The 5,898-nt window shown below is 50.2% G+C and overlaps 1 long non-coding RNA gene across 1 annotated transcript; it reads left to right on the forward strand.

The window, feature by feature from the left end:
• Nucleotides 1-3,019: 3,019 nt before the first annotated feature.
• On the forward strand, nucleotides 3,020-5,654 carry LOC143273845 (uncharacterized). Its single transcript, XR_013052055.1, has 2 exons — nucleotides 3,020-3,166; nucleotides 4,601-5,654. It is a non-coding gene; the product is annotated as an uncharacterized LOC143273845 (long non-coding RNA).
• Nucleotides 5,655-5,898: the final 244 nt, after the last annotated feature.

A 5,898-nucleotide genomic window follows, 5' to 3' on the forward strand; every position in this document is an offset into this window, starting at 1 on the left:
AGCCTCGCTTTCTGTCTTTATCTAGATGTGTTCTTTAAGGCCAGTATTCCCCTCTTTCAAGGACTGCTCTATCAGCACATTAAGATAAACAAACGGGACGGAAATTCTTGGAAAACACTACCCAGGGCCGCGGCACACTCTGGCCTCAGGTATTCCGGGTGCCTGCCCGGTTAAAAAGCGGTCTCCACAGCTGTGTGTGTCCCTTGTCACTTGCTCACCGTAAATAAAATACTCCAGGGGCCTAAAAATACAACAGAAATAAAACTTTCTGAAAAAAAAAATTAAAAAGCTGCAACTCTGTGTCATATCAAAAATAAGACATGGATTTAAGGGGATCAGCATGGTTTTTTCAGAGGTAGAGTCTCCGGATGAGCCAACTCTAGTCCAGCCCTGAATCCGGGGGCATCGGGGTTCCCCCTAAATGTAGAAATACCCAGATGTCGTCTACGTGACTAGACCTAAAATACGAATCAACTGTACTTTTTGGTGGATGTTTTATGGAAGTATAGGGACTCAAGCAGCATTTGATCAGCTCCAAACCATTATCTAGTCATTTATTTTCATTCTCTGTGCTTGAACACGAAACACGGCTCCTAAGTGGGACCAGCAGTGGGAAACACGGTCAAGTGTGCAAGAGTGGGTGTGACTCTCTATGGGCAAAGGCGCAGGGGTGTGTTTCTGTCTGTAGGTGACTGGTCCCAGAAATGAAATAGAGGAAGCAGATTGAGCTAATCGATGTAGCACTGACGATCTACAGAGGGTCTGGTCCGGCCTGTCACACTGAAGGGAGACATCTCAGACTGCTGACAACTACGGGTGTTTCAGGAGCAGTCATCTAACGTGAAGACAGAACGATGGAAGATCAGACCCAGCCCCCACTCTGTTCTGATGCTTTTTAAGATGGGCTGAAACCAGCACATCACAAGAAGACCCAGGACAGTGACATTGTTGACAATTTACACCAGGGCACAGAGCCGGGACAGGAGGGGCAGGGAGGGAAGCCCTCCCCTACCCCCGCTTCCAGCCTCTTTGAAAACTAATGTTCATATTATAGTTAGCTAATGAAGTGAGAATACCTCCTAATCCCCCAGGAGGTATGACATTCAGGGTAGGCCCAAAATGAAGGTTTTAGATCCCAACTATGCATGGAATCAACAGCTGACTAAGCGTTAGGGGAAGGACCCTAGCCATCGGTCCCACTGTGGCGCTGGAAACATCATTGCTCTTTTAAACTATTGTTACATTAGTTGTCTAGGCTGCATCATGAGTGTTTAAGTGTATTTGTATGAATATATTTATTTGTTTCTTATTTTTTAAATGTCAGTTTTGAATTTCAAAATGTCAATCAGGAATTCAGGGACGGCCTAACTGCACGAATGTGGTCCGAGGTCTCTCATCCTGCTAAGAAGTTGGCTAGGACTCCACACATATGACGATTTGACTAGCATTAGGGACTCTATTTCCAAATGGTTCACACACACAGCTGGCAAGGAGGCCTTAGCTTCTCGGTAGTGACCCACTCCATGTTGTTGACTGAACATCTCATGACACGGTACCTAGTTTTCTCTAGAGACGAGTGACTCCCGAAAGAGCAAGATGGCAGTCACGGAGTCTCCTGTGTACTAGCCTTAGAAATCGTATTGTCATCGTGCCACGTTCACGCCTTCACATGGGTCACTCTTGCTTAATACGGGAAGGAAATGTATAAGGGCGTGCGTGCTGGGAGGCAAGTATTGGCTCATCTTGGAGACAGGCTACTATGGCTACCTCTTGGACCTGCCACTGCCTGTGACCATTGACTGCAGGAATGGTCTGCATAATGCCTGAACCCACCCCACGCCTGGAGTTCTGCAAACCGGATGGTTGTGAAAGTGCTTGAGGATCCATTTCCAGAAAGGTCAAGGGCTCCTGAGTTCCTAAGTGCCTTGGGCAGGTGGTAGCATGACGCACATACTTCTCTCACAGAATGCCCTAAGAGGAACAGGACTCGGTGCCTCGCCCAGCTACTCAATCTCTGCTTGGGTAGCAGCAGTGTGCAAGCGGGGGATGAGAAGTCACCAACTGCCAGGCACAGACCAAGGCTCAGGATACAGTTTTAAATCCAGCCCTGTTCCGATAGGCTCTTCTCTGCTAGAGTATGGCTCTAAGATGGGCATCGGGTGGCCGCCAAGAGTGAAGAAACCTAGTTGAATGTCTGAGTGACAGCAGGGATCCTCTCGGGGGAAATATGGCCTCACTGGATTGCTGCTCTTTTCCCAGAAGGGAAATGACCTTTCTGACTCAGATGAGAGCAGAGAAGCTGGTGTCAGCAATCGCTGGGTCCACCTCGGGTGGATCTGTGACTATCAGTGAACGTCCATTATTATGTGTAAGGTAGTCCGGTTCCAACTGTGAAATTTAAATGTTTTATTTAAACTGCTGGGCAGTTTATATGAATGATCTCTGCAAATCTTCACTGGAATTCTGAAGGCGGCTCCACAGCCACCACACTACAGAAGCTCAGGGAGGTGACCTCCCAGCTACTGAGTTACTTAGCTCCATCTAAGCAAGCCTGACTCCAAAGCCTATGTTATACATGCTCCTGTCTCAGAGAGCCCCAACAGAGACCGGATATAAATCAATCACAAGAGGATGAATTCCAGAGAAAGGAGGAGGGCCTCACACAGCTATGGCAAAGCCCACAGATGGGAGCTCAGTCATCCTGACGGCCATTCCCTTGTGCATCCACTTGGGGCCCTTCCTCTTCCAGCTTGGTGATCGTGATGCCAGGTCAATCCTAAGGGTTGTAGACTGCCTCTCTCCTCCAACAGGGGATAGGTTGTTTATGTTTCGGGCCCTCTAAGTTAAGCACCACTTTTAAAGAAATCCCCAGTCTCGGGAGGGAAGCGTCACAGCCTGGGTCTGATAGCCAGGGAGGTGGAGGGTAGGAGACAGAGTGTTTGTAAATTCAAGGTCACAAAGGCCCCACCTGCCGATACACCTTCCCAGCACCAGGCTTCCAGGCAGAGGTCGCAGGCCAGCTACAGCGGCGGCGTGGAGCGTTCATCTTGGCTCTGGGTGCCCACGACAAGAAGGGGACCCAGTGTGCAGTGACCCCTCCTGGGGGGACACGCGCAGATGCCGGGCTCAGGCGCCCACTTGGGAGCCTCCTGCTGCTCAGCGGCAGGTCTCCAAGCCCTGTGGGAGGCCGGGGTCAGGGGTGTCTGGGACTCCCGCACGTGGGTCCCCGTTCTCCTCCGGCCGGAGCCCGGGATGCAGCAGCTCGGCCCGGGGATGAGACCAGAAGAGAGGGCGCCCTGCCCCCGGGGCCGCTGAGGCCCCAGAGGCTTTGTGTGTTTGGAGCTAGCTCCTCCACTTCCTTTCCCCGCCTCCTTCCTGCTCTCTTTCTCCGGGACCTAAGTCCCAGTGGAGGTTCCAGCAATTAGCACGCGAGGAGGGGGCGGCAGGCGGCGGGGGTGGCGGCTGCGGCGGCGGCTGCGGGCGGCGACACCCCCTTCCTCGCCACCGGTGGAGCTTCCGCCAGCGCTGCCTTCGTGCGCCACCTACCGGCCGCCCGGCTGCACTGCGGCGTCCGCCTGCGCTGTTCCTAGGCAGATCTTGATCTTCCATGGACAATAGACAATGGGAAAATTTTTTTTTCCCCTGAACAATGATTTATTTTAGGGGGTGGGGATAAGGAGGAAGAAGGGAGGGAGGGAGAGAGGAAGCAGCACTGTGTTTGTCATCGCTTTAGAGGGGAAAAAAAAAATCTCTGTTCTGTCATTGTTTCTGCATATCCATTATATGGAGGACAAAAGAATCCGGTCCCGGAACAACAAAGCAAAGAGAAATGTTTTCCGTGGCTGACATTTAATTGTGAGCACAAGGTGCTGCATTATCATGGGGAGAGCGTGCAGGGTGGAATAGGGGCGCAGGCTGGCTTCAAAAGCCTGGCTTCTCTGCTTTAACGTGTCCCCGTTTTGTCATGGCCTCATAGAGCCAGCCCCACTCGGGTTGTGCGTTACACACAATTCTACATTTCTATAGTTTTTCAACCCACCGCAGGGATTCCTTGTGGATCATTTTCACAGCACCTCCAGAGTCTGCTCTTTTGCAGCTAACAGGGACAGTCAGCTTTTCTCCACAGCTTCCTTACAGATCCTTAATAAAAGGCTCTAATCCCACCCCACCCACCCACCCACCCACCAGACCTGCTGGAGACGCTGGAGAATACTTCGTCCCAGCCTGTCATTTTAGAGATGAAAGAGGCGAAATGCTGATCCAAAGTCACACAAGTAATTAGCGAGAAAGGCAGGACCAGATCTCTTTGCCCATCCCTGGTCCTTGTGACCTGCCTTTTGCTGTGTTGACTAGCTCACGGTCATGGCCCCCTTTCGGGCAGCCACTGAGGTTCATTGCTGGGAGATGGTGGTAACCGAGGGGGTGGAACCCAAGGGCTTCTTAGCTCAGTGGCTATTCCTTCCTTTGTTTCTCCTGTATACAATGGAGGGGGGAGACAACGTGCATGCCATCTTTATTTGATTATTTAATTTTGTTATAATATGTAAAACTGACTATAGTTCTCCATCGCTCTCCAAAAACCTTTTCTCTTGTGATGCAGGTTTGAACTTTCCTTTTGATCCAGGACCAACCTGGCTCCTGGGACGTAAGAACAAGGAAGATCTTCCATCTTTGGAACTGTGTTGGGCGGTCTCCTGATAAAGGGGGGAAGTGCCCACCCCCCAAAAAAAATCTTGGGAGAGACGCAGCTAGCTGATCATGTGCTAAGAAACAGACACGTTTTTCTTGTTCCACCTTGCAAAAACACCCTGCAACAGCGCTCCAGCCCCCCTTGAAGCCCACCTCTGTCACACCGACTTCGAAACTCAGACAACATCTGTACACTCCGGCAACAGCAGCCTGTGTGTTTTATTGGACTGTTGAGCCGGTTTAAAGCAAACAGACCCACCTCGCTGTCTTCAGACAACTAGTCAACAAGCAGGCGAAATTTCCAAACAAAAGACCAGAACATTCCCCAACTCTCTTTAAACTGTCTTCTCAGAGCCGGAGAAGAAAACACTGGGTTGGCAGGCAGTCCCTGAACCTTCCAGCTGGCTTTTCCGCACTATAAGAACATTGGTTTGTGCGGGGACCATGTGACATGGTAACAGGAGGCTCAGATCTCTAAATCTCGTTCTCCTTTGTGTGATCCTTCCCTCCACCCTCTCCTGGACGGTGATTCACCCTGTCTCTGCAAAAAGATCTGCAGGTCAGGGATGTTCTAATATGACAACTCCTTCCTTGCTTTGCCTGGAGGATTCTGTGAGAACCACTCGTGATCATATGAGATAATGAAAAGGCTCAGGTTTTCCTCAGATGTGGGACATTATTTCCATTGGGTTGAGAGGTAGACGCACGGTTATTCCTCGTTGGAACACTGTCCTAAGAATTCTGAAAAGAAATTAGGCCCGTGTTTCAGACAGGCGCGGAAGGTTCCACATCGGCTTTGAGGTGAATGTCAGTTTTGAGCCTCTGAGCCTCATCCTAAAGAATGCTCTCCCCTCCTGGTGCTGCTTGGTAAACGCTAGAGTCTTTGGTGACTCACTGCTTCCCCGATGTCCTTATTTGGTAGCATGCAAATAAAAATGATCATTTCAGATTTAGATTTCCTCAAATCGTGGTGTGAGCGGCTATTTTTACTTTTGCTTCAGTCACCAGTCTCTGTAGTAGAAAGTGTATTTAGAGTTGTAAAAGCTGCTTTTTTATGTGCAGTCTAAATTTAAACATGGAATTCAGCAACCGAAGAACTCTCTTGGTCAGATCCGGCAGTCGTAATCAGGAAGTCCAGCTCTTGTGGCATATGGCTACCCTTCCTAGGCAAGGGCTCCTGGCCCTAGCACGTTACACGTTCGTGTTTGT

This window comes from Peromyscus maniculatus, chromosome 6 (assembly GCF_049852395.1).
Source record: "Peromyscus maniculatus bairdii isolate BWxNUB_F1_BW_parent chromosome 6, HU_Pman_BW_mat_3.1, whole genome shotgun sequence".
NCBI lineage: Eukaryota > Metazoa > Chordata > Mammalia > Rodentia > Cricetidae > Peromyscus > Peromyscus maniculatus.